Source organism: Alligator mississippiensis, chromosome 1 (assembly GCF_030867095.1).
Source record: "Alligator mississippiensis isolate rAllMis1 chromosome 1, rAllMis1, whole genome shotgun sequence".
Taxonomy (NCBI): Eukaryota; Metazoa; Chordata; order Crocodylia; family Alligatoridae; genus Alligator; species Alligator mississippiensis.
In genome coordinates, this window is record NC_081824.1 from 12,576,346 (window position 1) to 12,595,879 (window position 19,534).

The window sequence follows — 19,534 nt, forward strand, 5'->3', positions numbered from 1 at the left end:
AACACCCATTAACCTTTCACAGAATCATAGAAAATAAGGGTTAGAATGGGCCCCAGGAGGTCATCCAGTCCAACCCCCTGCTCAAAACAGGACCAACCCCAACTAGATCCTCCCAGTCAAGGCTTTATCCAACTCAAGTCTTAAAAACCTCCAAGGATGGAGCTTCCACCACCTCTCTAGGTAACCTGTTCCAGTGCTTTACTAGTCTCCTAGTGAGAAAGTTCTTCCTGATAATTAACCTGAGCTTCTCTTGCGTTCATTGACAAGAATATCCAGTCCACCACTGTGCTCCACATTCACCTGTTCCATCAGTGCAGAGCTCCCAAAGGTTAATTTAAGATTAAGATCATTAGCCAAGATTTGAGTAATCTGAAAAATGTGACCTCACTGTGCACATTTATCTTTAGCTTTAATTTTCCAAGTTTTCAACCTTTTTTTGTCACCATCTCGTCCTCCATACCTCAACAAGAGCAATTTTATGCTCTCCTCAATGGCTTTCAAAACACTACTAAGATCATCTTTCTGGATCATTACTAGATACCACTTTCCTTTCTTCATATTTCTAGCGTAGCGGTTTTCAACCTTTTTTCATTTGCGGGCCCCTGAAAAAATTTTGAATGGAAGTGCAGACCCCTTTGAATTGTAAGTGTGGGTATTCACATACTTTCGACTGGTCATAACCATCTTTCCAGGACCTGTTAGACATAATCCGCAGCCCCCCAGGGTCTGTGGATCACAGGTTGAAAACCACTGTTTAAGTGTCCCTACAGAGTCTAGCACACAAAACACAAGCTTCTATCTTTGCCTTTAAGGCCCATCATAGTATCATCAATCTCCCCTGCTCATCGGCTTCCACCTCCGTTTTTCTTCACTTTTTCATTCTTTTATGTACTTACTACCAGTGTTGCTCATAATCCACAAAGCTATTACTTCATCCTCCAAAAAAAGTGTTTCATAGCTTTAAAAATGACTATGCTACTGGAAAACTTGAGACATGTTGTTACAGTATATAGAGTATATATCCCATTTTAACTTCTTTCCTTCCCCAAGCATTCCCCCTTTTACTACCTATTATTCCTTGGTTTTTTTCTGTTGCAAGTGTTAAGAAGGTGTTCTGATTATAAAAGGTTTCTGAGGCTATTAGAACATTATAGTGAATTGCTGTTTCATACCTATAGTACTCAGATTTCTGCCTTGTACCTGTGCTTTCATAATCAAATCACTAATGCCCAATACAGTGGAAAGCACAGGTCTAACTAGCTTGCTTTTCCTCCTTGTGTTTCACAATAGCTTCAACAATTAATTTCTGTGGGATTATCACACTTTTTAGGTTTGGCCTGGTGCCTTAAAACACCCTTTGAGGTGTGCTCTAATCACCTAGTAACACACTGTCTAGCAGGTCTCATTGCTTAAGGGTATCATGTAGAAGTAGCATCAACCGCCAAACCAGCATTCAATGATGTCTAAGATTATTATGCAAATATAATTGCTAAAGCATGTGTAGTTTACAAAATTATAGCTTCCTTATGCTGACAAGTTACTAACTGACTAATCATATTTCAGGCAGTTAAATTCTATATTATTCAAAAAATCAGCCCATAAGAGCAATTCAGCTGGTTCTGACACTTTGAGGCTCTGAAAATAGGCTTGTGAGCATTCAAGGGACAGCAAATCCTATATAATCTCAAGCCATATTGCCAATCTTGAATGTTCAAGAACTCCTCACTCAAACACCTCCCCCCCACCAAGAAGTTGGGCTTCATTTTTCTGCTTCCTAACTTCTGAGTCAGTAGGATACACTTTTGTCACAATACAACCAGGATCATCAGGAATATAAATGTATGAATGGTTTGACCTCCTCCCCCCTCATTCACCCCAATAGAATTATCAAATTCCAGGGGCTGGGATTTAGGAAAAACTACTGAATAGTCTACAAGTGGGCAACACTAATTGGAACACCGCCATTGTTACTAATGCAGCAACCATAAACAGGATGAAAAAAATCATTGAGACTCCTGTTCCAAATGGCAGTTACCAACTTGACAACACAAGGCCTAACCTAAACCCACCGAAATCAGAGGAAAGACTGTCGCTATCTCAGTGATCCTCAAGCCAGGGTGCCATGGCATGCTACAAAACGCTTTTAAGGGTGCAGCACAATATTAATGCTATTAGCTGTGCAAAGATGCACACAATTCACAAGATATACCCAGAGATTTCAAATAGGAATCCACAGTAACAAAAATAGATACCAGATGTTACCCAAACCCTGTCTGCCCATTTTACAGACACACACACACTAAATACCTTGTATCTTCACACACAGACACAGACACACACGCCTCGTTTCTCGTTGTTCTTTCCATCCACAGTTCAAAGATTTGAGTGATATGTTTGTAAATCTTCTAAGACTGGCAACAAACAGAATAGTATAACAGATTTAGTAAAAGATTAATGAAAGGCCCTGAAAATTTATGGAGAAATCCAACACAAAAAACACGGTCCTCCGGACATGAGAAGTTATTAAACACTGCGAATGCAGGAACAGGTAGTTTGATGTCAGAGCCGAACCTGGGGGCTTCCCTATATAAAATAAATACCATGCACTATTTAAATACAACATGCCTGGAAAAGGTCGTGGGACAAGGACTATCGCAGTCTCAGGACAGCAGCGGAAAAACAGTCAAGCGGGCCTAGCGCTCCCTAGGCCAAATGCTGCCCGTGTAACTGAAAGTCCTAGAGAAGCAGGGCTAGGAGGGACTCCAGAAGTCATCTAGTCCAGTGGTTTTCAATTTATTTCCAATTGTGGACCCCTAAAATTTTTGAAGGGAGGTGCCCAGCGTTAAAGGGAGGCACCCAATGCACCCCTCGGTAAATTTTGAACGCAAGCATGGACCCCTTTGTATCGTACATGCGGGTATTCACATACTTTCGATGGATTGTAATGCTCTTTCGCCGACCCCTTTGCCGAGGTAGGGGCCGGCGGGATGAAAACCACCGACTAGGTCCAACCCCCGGTGGTCCTGATCCAAACCGCAACCTGAACTCGCGGGAAGAAGTCAGAGCCTGGTCCTTTATAAGCAGTTCGCAGAAAGGCGGAGGCGGCTGGTTACGCGCAGGGCCCGGAGCGACACAGCCCCCCAAAACACAGCGCTCCCACCACCCCGACCCCAACGCCCAGCGGCGTGGGATGGGCACCCACGTTGTTCACAGCTGCTGTTGCCATTCAAACCCCAGGGCCTTGCGGGCAACCAGCTCCCCCAAGACCCACTGCCCCTAAAACCAGCCGCCCCCAAATGCATTGTGGGAGGAAGCAGGGGCTGGGGGGGGCTCTGACACGGCCCCACAGGTGGCTCAGATGGGGGGAGGGGCTGCTCCTCACCCCCCAGAAGCGGCCACATTGGGGACGAGCGCCCAGCAGTGCCCCAAGGGGTAAGCGCGCAGCTCGCGGCAGGGGCCAGGATCCGACCCCCTACCCCGCCCGCGGGCGCGGGGCAGCGGCTGCCCTGGGGGCGGCGCGGGCCGGGCCGGGCCGCAGCGGCTCTGGCGGCGACTCACTGCATGGACGGAGGCAAACACTGAGCGCGGCTCCCGGGGGCGGCGCCGCGCGGTCCTCGCGGGGAAGGGAGGGACCGGCCGCGGGAGGGGAGGGGAGGGGGGGCGGGAAATGGCGCCGCCCGCGGGGGCGGGGCGCGGCCACACACATACACACACACGCACACGCGCGCGCTGCCGGCCGCCATGTTGGGCGCGGCCCGACCCGACCCGGCTCCCGCCTGGGGGGAGGGGCCGCACCTGGGCTGCGCCGCGCGTGTGTGTGCGCGCGCACCCGGGACTGCCCCCCGCCCTCCGCGGTGCCTGCCTAGGGAGAGAGCGTGTGATTACAACACACACACTAATTATATATATATATATATACACACACACACACACACAGACTCTCACATCATATATATCTACAGACACACACTAACACTCCATTCGCACACTACACACTATATATACACACACTCTACATATACACAAATGCACACTACATGTACACGTGCAAACTATATACACTATACATATGCACAGACTGTATACACACACATGCCAACTATACATATATCACTATACACACTACATATATCACTATATAGTCTATATATATATATATATATATATATATATACACACTATATGTACACACAGTATATGCACACACACACACATATATATATATACACACACACACAATGTGGGTGTGGCAGTTTTTGGGGGTGCACAGGCAGGGAGTGCCCGATACAGGCGTTATTCCTCACCAGGCTCAGCGTGAAACCCCGGGTGAACGCCCTGACCAGACCTCTGGCCCGTAGCCGGCACCACGCAGGATACCGATACACTGGCAGCACAACCTTTCATGAAACCAAGTTCACTTACATAATGTGGGCTTGACCGTTTGGGCTGTGTGTGTGTGTGTGTGTATACTACATACATAGTGTATAGACGGATATAGCAAGCCTTTGTGAACCCGAGTTCACCTGGTCAGATGCTGCCTGACTTTCTACCTGACTTCAGACTAACAGGGTTAACCACCTCTCTCTCGCTACCGTAGTTATTGTTATACAGAGCAGTAGTTATATACAGCACGTGTACACACGCACATGCATGTATACAGGAAACGGCCAAGGGTTCAGAATTGGTCGTCCCCCCAGCAGGGTGTGAATTACAGGGGAGCTGAAGCCCCCCATAATAGATGAAAGCCCCCCTGTAAGATTTGAAAACCATAACCTGAGGGGTGTCTGATTTTATGCGGGCATCATGATGGGCAGCCCCCCAGTCAAAGTGCATTTCAAACCCAGCCCCATCTCTAAATAGCAGCCCTGTGTGCACGCAGTAAACCATGCAGCACCTTCCTTCGCACACTTCAGACTCCCTTCATCCACCCTTGCATCCCAGTGAGCCCGAGCTTTGAGTGAGTCACCACCAGAGCAAGTGAGCCCTCGGCGTGTTGCTGTTGCTCGATGAATGTAGGTGAACCCAAATTCACTTGTTCAGATGCTGCCTGACTTATCTCTGCTTTCATCAGATGCTGCCTGACTTCTGCTTGGCTTTGTCACATTATGCATAATATAAATATCTGTATCTTATTTAGTCTATAAAAGTACAAATGGCCAACCATTTTGGGTACCTAAATTATTCGGACAATTCAGCCCAAACAGCAGGGTTGCAGATCCTGCAGCTGCCATTAAAATCACCTAGACTTGCAGGGGATCAGAGCCTCCTCAACCCCCTCCCACCTACCCACCAAGACCTGCAGTACCTGAAAAGAGGCGGCCTCTTCTTAAAATCTTGTGCGGGAACCAGGGGACACAGCGTTTGGGAAGGGGCCTGTGGAGGTCGCCTAGGCTGACCCGCGGGAAGCAGGGTGCTGCAGACAGCTCTGGCAGGAGTCCATGCCTCACCTCCGTCAAAAGCAGCTGCATTTAGGACGGCGTAGTGCCAGCAACCAACCAGCAGCAACACTCCTGTGACAAAGCAAGTTGAAGCAAGCAACCTCTGAAATATGGGCAAAATTTAGATTCGCCACCTTCCCCAATGCCCCAACCCCCAAAAGCTGGAGAACAGACAACCCACGTACTGGATTAATATTGTAAAGCTTCCCTGCTATGTTAGTTAGGCAATAGCAACACACGGTTGCCTTGCTTGCTCTTGCGGGTGACACTCAAAAGCTCATACCCAGGGGAATGGATGAGTCTGAGCTTTTTATTGAGCCTTCTCTTGTAGTAAGTGCACTTCTAACCTCTTAAAGATGCCCACAACAAGGGGGTAGACCAGAGATCCTCAACCAGGGTGTTCTGCCACCTGGAGGTGTCCTGAGATCCTTTCAGGGGTGCTGCAGAGTGCCATGTTAGTACTGTGAGGTATGCAAACATAATTCACAAGATAAACCCAGAGATTTCAAATAGGCATCCGTAATGTTAAAAGACTTCTGACTGGTTGGGGTTTGAGTTCTTTGCAACGAAAGAACTGCTCTATTATTTTTCATAGCCAATAAATGAGTGAAAACTAAGAGCTGACATTTTCTAAGCGGTGCCTCAAGTCTAGTGAAGGATACCTTGAGTCTATCAAGGAACACTTTGGGTGCATCCAGACAAGTGTGTATCTGTTTTATCTCAGGGACAAACAGCAGCAGCACAATATGTGCCACTGCTACCTGTCCCTGGAGAATGCCAGTACATGCATGCTCTGGCACGTGACAAGTTGCCCCAGGTGAGGTAGGAGAGGCTGAGGCCAGCACCTGGGCTGGCCCTAGCACCCTTACCTGGGATCCTGGGGGCCTCCCAAGGCCCCAGTGGTGGCAATCTGGCAGCAGGGAGCCTGGGCAGCAGTCAAAGTGTGGCTCCGACTGGTCAGGCTCCTGTTTCAGACAGTGCAGGCTGCCACCACCTGTGCCACCCCACTTTTTTCAGGAGCAAGTTTTTTTGACATCAGGATCCCTGCCCCGCCCCCTGCCCCCCCCCCACACACACACTTCAAATTAGCATCATGGGGAACACCTGCATGTGCCGCACAGGCAGTGTGCAGCACCGCAGACAGATCTGTGGCGCTGCATACTGCACAGGCAAGTAGGGTTGCCAACTCTGTTTGAATCTATTCCAGGAGGTTTCATCACATGACGTAATGACATTAAGGACTTTACATCAAGAAGGTAAATGAACATTACTATTACATTTTAAAAACCCAGTGGACTACTGTATAAATCATATTCAACATTTAATATATATTTTAATGAATGCACTATCATTTATCTCCCAGGAGACTCTCAGCAGTCTCCTGGAGATTTATATTTAATTCCTCAAGAGTCCAGGGCAATCCTGGAGGGTTGGCAACCCAACATGCATGCTTGCCTGGACCCACCCCTTGAGTCTAACAAGGTTGACAACCACTGGATTAGTCCACAATGGTGTAGCTAGAAGTGGTAATACTTTTGACCTGAAAAAGGATCATAAGCAATGCATGGGTGGGGGGCACGTGCTTCCCCAGAATACCCTGATGACAGGGTAGTGGGGCAGGGGTGGCAGCACAGAGTTGTGGCCTGCCCTCCACCCACTATCAACACTTACGTGTTGTCTCTGAGAAGGATGCTTTGTCTAACTATGCCATCTATACAGTTTGTGCAATAAAAGATAGCACTGCCAATAAAATCTCGTCTCTCTCAAATATTTTTGAATGCAGGCAAGTTCTAACTTTTCTCTCTTGGTTTCATCCCATTCATTCCACTCCATCCTTGGGATCTGCCTTTTCCTAATACTTGCATGTTGTGACCATTGAGGGAAGGCATCACTCATGATAATTAATCAATTTTAGTGCTCTATTAATCTTTCCTCATAATACTGTCCTCTATCTTCTCCTCTGCATCCACAAATAATCTTGGTTGTTCCTCTGTGAATTTATTCATGTTCCTTCGCATTTTTTTCTGAAACAGGAAACAGATCTCTAAAAGAGACGCTCACTTGCCATATTTGGGATCAGGGAGGAATTTTATCCCATGGTCTGACTGGTATGGACTGTGTTGGGTTTTGCGTTCCTCTTTAATGGAAGGTGTGGGCCTCTTCCTGGGATCTTTACAGTATTTGAACAGCCTTTGCCACAGCAGAACATAGGCTGTCGTGGTCCCCAGCAGCACCTGTAATAACTAAGTTAGGGTGTTATGTCCTGTTGTTGTGTCAGGGTTGACTGTGCAGTTTTGCTAATAGGTTAGACATTCAATTATTTGTGTAGAATGATTGGATAGGGACGACCCTGCCTCAGGAAGAGATTGGACTGAATGACTTCTTGAGGTCCCTTCCAGCCCTGCTTTTCTATAGGCACATCTACACGTACTATGAAGCAATACACTTATTGCTCTAGTGTTTATTGCTCCCAGGCACCAGATTTACATGTGCGCCTGGGACTGCAGCACACTGAGCCACGTCAGAGCACCCATGACTGGCAGGGGGCACGGAGGGTCAGCCTGCCAGCCTGCGGCTGCTCTGACCCAGCTCAACGTGCTGCGGTGCTCCTGTGCAGGGCTAACTAGCAGGTGGCCCCTGCACCCTGATGCCACAGCCAGGCACATCAGCATCTGCATGTGCACTGGTGTGGAGTAAATAACTTTGTAGCAGGATAGTATTTATAGTTACAAATACTATCTGCTGCAGAGTTAATTAGTTTGCTCCAGCCTAATAGGGCCGCATGAGTAGACACAAGATGTTTACTGTGGCGCTAATTAGTCTTCTCTACAGTAAACGTCGTGTAGAGGTGCCCTATGATCCTATGAACAGGAGTTATTTGGGAGGGGCTGTGTACCATCCCAAATAGCATGTGATATATGCCCCTGCTATGGATACAAATAAGTACCAAACTCTTCCTATCATTCTATAATTCTATGCAAAGTCTAGAAACGGGAATTATTAGATGTGGCCAGCAAAGGTGAAATAAGGAAGTAGTTATGTCTGTGCCTTTTCTTCCTTCTCTAGGATACGTAGCAAAAAAAACACCCATTAACAATGTTTGAAAACATGCATAGAATTGTAACTTAACAACATTTTTAGTCAAACAGTCTATAAATTTACAGTCTGTCAGTCTTTTAGTTCCACTTTTGTTAACACCTGTTCAACTCACACTCCTGCACAGTTGGCATCATGTACAAAAAGTTTGCCAGTATTAAACAAACCAGTATGAGAGCAACTGTACGATTATGGATGCACTGTGATAACTTTTACATTATTTTCTCCCATGGGCAAGAGACAAAAGAGGGATTTCCTAATATTCTCTAGAATTAACGCTCCGTGAGCTACCTGAATTCTGACTTGTTTGAAAGTCATCTTGAATTAATGTTACATATTTCTCCCTTTGCTCCTTCATGCTTCCCCTGCTTTTTTCCCCGCTTTGTCCTCCCACCATGACCCCAAATAAATATTGTACTGCCTCCAACACAAACCCTTCTATTTGCCCCTTCCTGAGGTCTTTCCTTCCTTCTGTCCTTTTTCCTTTTCATTTACCCAAATCATGTTGGGAAAACTGAGAGATGTTGCAACTCACCTCCAGCTTGCCAAATGTTCAGGGCAGCTTTTGTCATTTCTGCTATGATCTTTGATTGTAGAGGTAAAGCTGAAAACAGCTCAAGCATTGATATCATCAAGGCAAATCACTCAGCCAGACTAACCCAAGGAGTTAGGGTTGGATCTTCAATAGCAAGATTGCCAGCACCCTTGAGCTATTGACCAGGACTCTTCATCCCTGCTATTAAATTTTAAAATACCTGCACAGATCCAACTAAATCAGGACTTTGAGCAAAGATTCTGCTGCACGGGCCTTCTCCCATTCTCACTGTAGGTCTATTGGCTTGCAATAAATCTTTTAAGAAAACAGAGAAAGCAAGGCTGAATATTCCTGATCCTTCTAAGCTACAAAAACAGCCACAAAAATATTGTGTTACCAGTACGGTAGTACTTATGCAGATTAAATGAGTTAATCTCAGTATGAAAATGGCTAGGCTAATATGCGCCAATTGTGATCTCCATTTTATGGAAGTAGGAACAGAATTTGTGTGGCCTGATAAGACATTGTTGCCTAAGACAGTGAAGATCACACTCAATGCCCTGGTAGTCCCTTCCAGTTTTATATTTCAATGAATGCTTGAGCAGTTAATAAAACTATAGCTCCTGCTCCCTACACAATATGTCTAAGTACTTACTCAATTTACTGGGGGGAGAGGAGGATGATAGAAAGGCTTTTTTATGCATGACAAGACCCCAAAAAAGGCACAAATGAAATTATTTTTCCCTTTGCAGATCACCTTTTAGATTCTTAGGTCGTGATAAACTGTCTTAGCACTTTCAAAAGCTGGAGTCTGCTCAAACCATAATGCATACAAAGTTTCACTTTTGAGTGGGCCTGATTTTTTTCTGTCATTTGTTTTCACTTTTATTTCTCTGCAGAACATAAAAAGATTTTATTTCCCCCTACATACCATATAATTTACATCAATCATCCCAGAAGGTCAGTACTGCCGGGGTGTCATTTAAATACAATGAATATAAAGTAATAAAGCTCTTGCCGAAGTGGATGGCCACAGCTTCTCAGTGAAAGAGAGAGAGTTTCCAGAGCATGTGGGGAAAACACAACGGGAGACCGAGTGAATTCATCACACCACAAAAATGTCTCCATCCTTTCGACAAAGTCATTAAAAGAAAATGAACCATTGTTACTCTAGACGTTTGCATGCCTTTGGCACAATAACTTCAGGAGAGAAGTACTAGCGCAAAGAGAATTTATACATTATAAGGGAAAATCTTTTTTAACAAATTATTTTAGAAAAGAAAGTGTCTGGATCATGTAATTAAAAAAAAAATCCTCCAGGATCTGAAGAAGAGCTGGAGCCCCTGCAGAAGCCACAAGTAATAAGGAACCAACTGCAGTAGGACAGAGCAGTTGCTTTTCCTCCAGCCAACAAGTCAGAACAAATGCCAACAAAGACGATTTGTTTCAGATGACCCACCAATGATGCCCTCCTTTAATTACATAAATGTTTCTACCCTTTGCTGATCCATGACAATCCTCATTTTTAAAACGCCGCGTCAAGGTTTCCCTCTTCTACCACCACCTCCTTTTTTCTAACTTACTTTGTTTGCTTTCACTAATGCTTTGCAGTCTCCATAGAAACTATCTGGGAGGAATGTGGGGATTAGAGAGGTTTTCTGTATTCAATTTTATTTCATTTTCTGGCAAAGGGTGTCCAAATTATAGAAAAATCTCACTGGCATACCCAGTAAATGGTAGCAGATATCAGTTTCAGGTGCTAAGTTATTCTTTTAGATACCGATTTCTCTTATCACAGAAACACTACTTTTAAATTGAGAGGGACCACAATGCAGCCTGCAGTACTAAAGGTAGCTCTAGCAGGCTGCAGCAGCAATGTTCACATATGTGTCTTTATATAAAATCATGCATTCCAAAATAAAGTCAAGTCCTCTTCACTAATAGCCTAACTTAAAAAAACAAAACATGTTCATTAAGTAATCACCTTGACTATCACAGCCTCCTACGGTTAAAGCCACTCCTGTTCCATTAATTTATTTGAAAAATAACAGACAAAATGTTAAACCATTTTGAACAACTACAGTAAGGGATATTTTTATTATTGTGGCAGTTCAAAAGAACAGAAAACCTGCCTAAAGGAAAAAGAGCTGCACAGGAAGAGACACATACCAACAAACATCAGATCACACCTGTTAACTACTACAACTGAGCTTGCAGAAAATTGTAAGCATGCTTTTTATCCTTACAGCCGGTGAAGTGCACTGAACTAAACTTTTTCCTTGGCAATTGTCCCAATTAATTGGGTGTGCTGTTTATTAGGGTGCTGATTAAAGAGTACTCTACAATAGAATAGTTATGTATGCAGTTGCCAACTCTCATTCCCTCCCTGCGCATATGGATAAAAGCAGGAGAGTAGACAAACACATTGTGAAAATAATGATGTATTTTGTGCCAGAAAGAAATAAAGGATATGAACTACCACTGGCTGAAGTCTAAGGATTTGGAGACCCAGCACTAGGTAGCAAAACATATTATTAAGATAGAACATGTTGTGTTATATAAGCCAGTTATGGTCTAGAGACACAATTTGTAATAATCATGTTACATGCAGCCTAACACCCTCTCTTTACTAGGCCCACAGGCCATACATACAGACTTAAACAAGGAATATACTTACTGCAAGTAGCAGTGGTATTTCCAAATGGTTACACAGATCTCAAGGAATCCACTGCAGCTGGATGCAAAAGCGACTTGCAGAGAGAGCCATTGTCTGTGCACTACCTCCTGCTGTTTCCCCCCACCCAGGTGCCTGTGCCCCTTTCATTGAGACCAGTTCAGTGCCCTGGATATACAACCATGGTTTCTGTTTAGTTCGAGCTTTACACATCAGTGAGGAAAAGGCATATACCTTTAATCTGAAGTAAGTCCTTGGAGTCAGCGCTAATTCAGCTAACAGTGTCTGACAACCAAAGTAACAGCACCAGGGCAAAATCGTGTTTTGCACCAACTAAACATCCTCTGTACATTGTATTTTTTTTGTTTATATCCGTGCACCTATACTAATGAAGGAATACCAAGTACAAATCTGATTTGCCCCACATTATACCTGTGGCAGCTTTTATTTCCATCTCTTATTTCCTGTTCCCTGAATTACTCGTAGTCCCAGCCAACACCAAAAAGATCCTGATTTGGGAAGCAGCGTAACATGCTTAGGCTTGGACCTCTATGACTGGGACTTGGTAGGACGGGGTTGACAAACTAGGGCCCATGGCCAGATCTTTGGCTGTGGTTGCTCTCCGCATGCCACTATGGGGACAAGCACCAGCTGCAGATATTTCCCCTTGATCCTAGAAAGAAGCAGCAGCAGCAGGGACTAGCGCCCACACACTTCTGGCATAGAATGAGTTATTCCAGCCCACGGCCAGAAAAGTTTGCCTATCCCTAATCTAGGCTGATCTCTGTGGTTAGCAAGAGGGCCCCTATCGGGATATCTCAAACACCAGAAACTAAAACAGTTATACAATCACCGCAAATGCTCATGGATGTTGATTTGGAGCTAGAACTAGAGAAACACTGAAGTACTCTAGTCATCTATTTCTGGCCACTGAAAGCAGACTTAGGCAACAGCAGACCCCTTCAACTAGGGATCAAGGAACAACCTGGAATAGGCACTTAAGCAGGAGAAGCAAGAACCAGCCAAAAGCAGAGCTATTCCTTTATTAACAGGCTACATTCAGGTGATTGGGTAATTAGCTATTATTTTTCCAAGTAACATAGATACATCTGATCCAAACATTAAAATATTGTGTAATTTCATAAAATCTACACACTTCTGAACCATCAGCCTTAACCAGGTATGTGTTTGGGAATAGGGTTTGGCATAGAGAACCCTTAGTCCTACACATCCCAAATCACACATCTGGATTGATGTGAACTCTTGACAGGGGCCTTTGACAGGTAGGGAAGAGTAAATCACAGGACTCAGATCTTGCCCCTTTCATCCCTAGTCAGAAGCAGAGAGGCATATGAAGTCTTGTGACTTCCTTCTGTCCTGCATATTAATATCATGAAAGCTGCTAGAATTAGGCACATTCAAAACAGTACATTTTTAGAAGTACAGGATGAGTGCCAAGGAGTTGCATCAAATTACTCCTAGACTGCAGAGTAAATAACATCAACCACAGGTTGTGAAGGATTTAATTTCCTCAGTGTCCTGAAACAAATTAATACTACTTCACCACCCAGAGCAGGCAGAATCCTGCATTTATGGTTTCAACTGCCAGATATTTCATTCTCTAGTTTTGGTGTCCAGTAGTGTTCTGCATGCATTAGATATTAATTATGAACACAATTATATTTAGTCCTGAGATGCAATTTTCTCAAGTTCAATGTTTAGATATGTAGGGCCAAATTCCACCACTATATGTATGAACACAGCTCTCTTTGACTTCATTGGGAGTTGCGCATGTGTAGCTAAGAAAAGAGCTTGTCCCTTATATTCAGATTTTTGCACTAAGCTACCAATGGAAAGAAATCTATGATCTGTAATACATGGGGAAGCGGTATGACCTACTTTAAATGTGAGGGTAAAATTGTACATTTCTGTCTTTCTTTTGGATATAAAACACTACCTGTAGCAAAGCTCCTAGGAATGTTCTTCCATCCTTTCTAAACAGTCTTCCTGTTGTTTACAAGGCATTCCTCATATGTAGAACTTTGATCATTTATGTGACAAGCAAGCCAAGTGGGATGCATTTTGTTTCTCTCCTTCTCCCCCTCCTCCCTAATTTCCATCCTGCCAGTTTCAATTCAGCATCTTGATGGAATGGAAATAGACATTTAAAAATATTCTTATACAAATTATATTACATCAAATATTACCTTACAATTATGAAAAGATGATGGTGATTTTAAACTATCAAATCCTATCTTTGAGATCTGTGATATGAAGTATCTTCCTTTCCCATGAATCAATGTAGCAGGTAAAACCAGTTGAGGAACTTCTGCTGCCCCTGTCTATATTTAAATATATAGGACTATTACTGTGGCATTTCAAATGGAGAATTCTTTATCCTAGAAAATGTCCTTTCCTGTTCCTCTCTCCTTTCTAAATAATTTAGACATTTATTCCATGCTTATCACAGAGCATCTCAGTGCCTATGATGCCTCAGAGCCTTTTGATTTTGATGCCTCAGAGCAGTTCTTTATCAGTTTTTAAAAAGTTGCCTTACAATTTCACTGAATATCTCTTTCATCTTATGCTTGTCTAGTTTTTCCACAACTTCCACAATAAATACAAGAAGGGGGAAAAACACCTCTCATGATCATTTTTCCCCCATGATACTTGCAAGAAATCAACCAATTACTAATGGATGAGATGAGGGGTCCAGGTTTCTAGCTGAAATTTATTTATTTCATAAATAAAACCAAACTTCATTGTACATACAAAAAAGCATTTGACACAAAAATTGTACACAGTGAGATTGTATCCCATACACACCCTTTGTATGTTGCCTATCTTAAATGATATTTTTTGTGGCAGGGACTATGTGTGTGCATGCGTGTGTGTGTATGTATGCACATGCTCACAGTGCCTAGTATATTGTGGCCACAAACAATAAATAGGATAGAAAAAACAATGAATGCAGGGAAGGGAGGGGAAGAAAAGAAGATAGAAAGAGCAGGAGACAGAAGTGGAAAGAAAAAGAAGAGAGACAAGCATGAAGGTGAGGAACAAATCTGATGGGTGCAGGAACAGTGGACAGAGCACTATACTAGACATGAACATGGTCACTTAGGTCCAGATCAACAAAGGGATATAGGCATACAAAATAGGAGATAGGTAGAATTTAGCCTCTTAAATCCTGGAGGAAGATCCTCAAAAACCCTGTCTAGCCCTTTTAGTGCATCTGTAGCATCTAGCATCAACCATTCATAGGTGCCTATGTTTTTGCCAATAAGCACCTACAGCACTACTACTGCACATATCCAGATATGCAGTTATTCTGGTAAAGCAGAGCAGCTCAGTGCCCGTCTCATTCCAAAAGTGGTTTGTATTCCTCCAGCTAGGTCTTCTCCACTTCAGTTGCCTGAAGAGCCTGATCCGATAAGTCATTCACTGAACATATCGAACCACATGCTGACATAGAGAGGTCTCCATGAAACACAGCAACCCTGGCCACTTTCATCCAAAACACAGCTGGCAGAAGTGGTGGTGCTTCACCCCCTACCTGCATTACACAATAATTCAGTGGTCAGAATACTTGTCCTAAGAAACAGAAGACCCAGGTTCTAACTATTTTTAGTCTGAAGGGGTTCAAACACACACATATCTTACCTGCTAGGCGTGTGCCCTAAAGCCAAACTATGAGCTGTTTGGGAAGAGGGGGTCATTCTCTAACCTTCCTCTTGAAGATATATCATTTGTTAAAAACAATTCAAAACTCTTGGGGAAAGAAAGAGAAAAAGAGCAAGTAGCAGCATGGCTCTGTAGCTCTAATTCTTGGGCTATAATGTAGGCAGCTCCCCACTCAACACAGTGTTTCCCTTGAATCTAGTGCTAAAAGACCTTAGCCTCCTCATGCGTTGTATAGGGAACTCAGACACTAACTGAGGGCTATGGAGCCAGGTGCCTAAATGTTAGGCACTGTGAAACTGAGCATCACTCAGCACCACTTAAGCCCTGTTGTGAGGCTACCTATGATGGTCTATGGATTGCTGAAAAGATAAATACATCAGCCGAAGAGCAGTGGTCCAATACGATGTGGCAAATTATCTGCTTCTTCAGCCTTTTCTCAGTAAGACCTCCTAGATAGATACATTGACAGGCTGCAGGATTAGACCATATAAATTACAATAATCATCATCATATGCTAACTAGTAAATTAAATTGGTGATCATCTCATCTCTAATCTCCAATATAACGGAGGCTATAGATTTTCAGTAATTCCTGCATTAATAACTTTTGACTGAATACTTAGAAAAACATTGCAGAGCTTGCTGCTTGCTTGCTTCCTTGCATACAATAGTTATGTGGATACTAGATCATAATGTAATTAAAAACCCTAACAATTGTTAATCACTTGACATACTGTAAGTATATTAAGGCATGGAAATTTATAGTTGAAGCTGATGTTGCAGCCTTAACACTGTTCCAAGTTCAAAAAGTTGTGCCTTTAATATTACTGATATTTCAAAATAGCAAAATATTTCAGAAATACGCCAAAAAAATTAGCTGTTTTTGACAACTCATGTTGAAACACCTGCCCTCCTTCCATGCAGGTTCAAATGGTGTTAAAAACAATTGCCCCACTAGTGTGGACAAGGTCAGTTGAGTTCAACACCCATTGTAACAAATAGTTTTATACACCCTGAGCCAAATCTTGCTCGCTTTAGCTATGCAAGTGGTCCCATGTGCCCTAGTCAAGCATGATTTGCTACAGTAAGCAGTGAACTTGGTTGACCTCATCCACACTGGCCAGGCAATCATTTTCAACACAGCTTCAGGTGGGTTTGGGGGCAGGAAACTGTTTTAGAAACCCCTTGTCAGAACAGCTAATTTTTCTAGAGTAGACAAAGCCCCAGTGTCATTACATAGCATATGTGCGGAAGTACAATGGGGTGAGCTGAGGACAAGAGGTAGTCACCCCAAAGTCTGTATTTCCTTGTTTTATATTCAAAACCCCCCACTTCAACATAGTGAATTGCACTGGGAATTCCACACCTTCTGTTGAAGAACACTAATTAATCTACTATCTACTGGTAGTATGTGAGAAAGATTTAATAGATAAGGGCCTGAGTCTTTTCTTACATCAATGTAAACCAAAAGTGACTTCACTGAAGTTGGTAGGGTTACTCTAGTATAAAATGGATGGGAATGGGTGCATCTACATGAGAGACTACTGTGCAGTGGTTATTGTACATTTATGTAGTACTTGTATAAGTACTAAATAAATGCACAGTAACCAGAGTTACTGCACAGTAGCGCCAGCAAATGCCTTTACAACAACACTACTGCGCAGTAGCATCTCGGCATGACTTTTTGCCCCATGACACTACTGTGCAGTCAGTGTCTCATGTAGATGCACCCAATAAGAAGAGCGATAGTCCTTAAGAGCTGTGAACAGCTTATCATTCAAATACCTATCACCAGATTTGAATCACTCTTGAGCAATTACATTTGATCGCATTGCCCACAAAATAAAATACAGGGGGTAAGTTATTTTGTGACTTTGAGCAAGGGACTTAATCTTTTTGTCCCTCAGTTTTACCATGTATACCTAGCTGACAAGGGTGTTTGGAGGCTTGGTTACTATTTAGCAATGCACTTTAAGATCTACCTCTACCTGTTTCAGCTTTATGAAAAGCCCTGACTCACTATAGCCTGCAGGTGTGACTAGGCGTGCAAGTCCTTGTGTGGAGCCCATATATTAATTAAAATAATTTGTATTACAATTATGGTCTGTCTAATTAGCTATAGGACATCTTTTCATCCTTTTCTGCATCATTAGGGATGTGTCATACTCCATCAGGAAGCCCATGATAAGTAAATGTTAAAAATGGCTTTAGTTTTTCTGATCTGCCGGTTCCCTATCTATTTTAGGCATACTGCTATCCAGCACTGTGGTATGCAAGCACCTTCCACATAGAAAGCAATAGCAATCATGAGGTTTCTAATGGACTTCAGCTGGTGATCAAACAAGCATGACTGATACAGCATGTGGATTTCTTAACAGGAAGGGGATTTGTTTGCTTCCTTCAGCTCACAAAGTTCTTCAGAAAAATCATAGGTGGCAGGACGCACGTGATGTTTAGCAAGTAGAGTTTTGTATTAATCCCTTCATTCCTTTTCCCTAAACTGTCAAAAGCAGTCCAAGCTTAACTTTCTTGCAATTAAAAAGACCCAAGAACTAGCGTGCTTTTAAATCAGACCACACAAACACTCTGCAACAACTAAGACACACAGAAGTGGAAATGATGAGAGGCTGCACAGTGTAACCACAAGGGGCAAATTCATAAAGGCTGGTCTCTGTCATTCATTCCCGTACGTATTCTGTGAAGACTCCCATTGAAATCAGTGGGACTACATACAGCCTGGGGTACTGCACAACCTGAAAAAGGTAAATCTACCTTTTATGTGACAGACCCTTAACTAGTCAGTATGTATTCAGGCATTTTTTAAAATATGAATAATTTATTCACTGGATGATAATTCTTTGCTAAAGGATACCAGCGGCAGAAAGGGGCCTCCCTAATTGCCTCTGCAATTTCAGGAATGATTTTTACATTTTTTTTTACATTTGCAGAAGTTCAGATTTGCATATGAAACTGGATTTGCAAAGCCAATGCTGTTTGTAGAGGAGGGAAACATAGATACAAAAAACTGTTCACAAACTTTGGGCTTTGAACAATTTGGACACGGATTTAGAGCACATTGAAACTGCTTTGAAATGTAGTGCTTCGGGCCCAGTTGTCCCACTCCCCTTGCTCACCTTGATGGGCACTTATTTACAGAAATAAATGGTCTAACTAAAATCAGCCAAGCTGCTCATATAAATAAGTGCTCGCTGATGTGGAGAGGTATTCTTAGTATTTTTAAGTGCAACCCGAAACTTTTATTCAATCAGAGCTCCTAGTGGGATTGGCTTGTGTTTTAAAATACATATTTTGATAATTTATTCAATTAATATTTATTAGGGGCTACTGACTGTTTATAGTCTTATTACTTCATGGACGCTCCCTGTATCATTAGCTAATATTATTTCATGTCAAACAGAGAGAGAATATGCTTTGCATCTGTATTGTAAGTGTTAACAAATCTAGGATTTAAAGTATTTTGGTTTCCTTAAATCGGCTGATTGACAGATGAGGCAGAGAGCTTGATCTGCATGTTAAGTGTTAACAAATTTAGGATTTTAATTATTTTGGTTTCCTTAAATAGGCTGATTAACATATGAGGCAGAGAGCTTGCAAACTATCTTTTTCACAAATCTATTTCTGAGTTATTAAAGTGCTATATAGAAAAAGTGTCTAAACTAAATAAACTTCTATTTTCTCCAGTTCTACAACTTAAAAAAAGAGCCCAATAAAACACACACACACACACACAAAACTTCATAACATTTGACTTCTGAACTGAGACATCATATGCCAGTTTTCAGCCTGAAAGGAATTTTTACGGTTGAGTTATAAACTTCTGAAAAGCTAAGTTGAAAACAGCACTGCTGACAGTCTTTCTGATCGTATTTTTTGAACTATTAGGGTTTAAGATGAGACCTTAATGGGACAAAAGATCACATACCTATCTGCCAACTGTGGGGTTTCTTATACCTTCCTCCAAAGCATCTGATGCAGATCATGGTCAGAGACAGAAAGCTGGACTAAAATGACCATGGGTTGGATCTAGTCTAATAATTCCTACGTTCCTACGGACTCTTTGGAGAATTGAGCTGCCAGCCATTAAGTC

General features: G+C 42.9%; 2 protein-coding genes across 14 annotated transcripts in view; one reads left to right on the top strand and one right to left on the bottom strand.

Annotated features, from left to right (window-relative positions):
• SUPT3H (SPT3 homolog, SAGA and STAGA complex component) overlaps positions 1-3,664 on the bottom strand; it is a 434,721-nt gene extending 431,057 nt beyond the window's left edge. For 4 of the 9 annotated variants that reach the window (XM_059728875.1, XM_059728893.1, XM_059728888.1 and 1 more), the window contains exon 1: positions 3,383-3,538. The gene's annotated coding sequence lies outside the window, so the exon portion shown is untranslated. The other 5 variants (XM_059728886.1, XM_059728883.1, XM_059728873.1 and 2 more) reach the window with 4 other exon arrangements.
• The window catches only part of RUNX2 (RUNX family transcription factor 2), a 288,575-nt gene that overhangs the window by 58,117 nt on the left and 210,924 nt on the right, over positions 1-19,534 (top strand). The gene's annotated exons all lie outside the window — the stretch shown is intronic.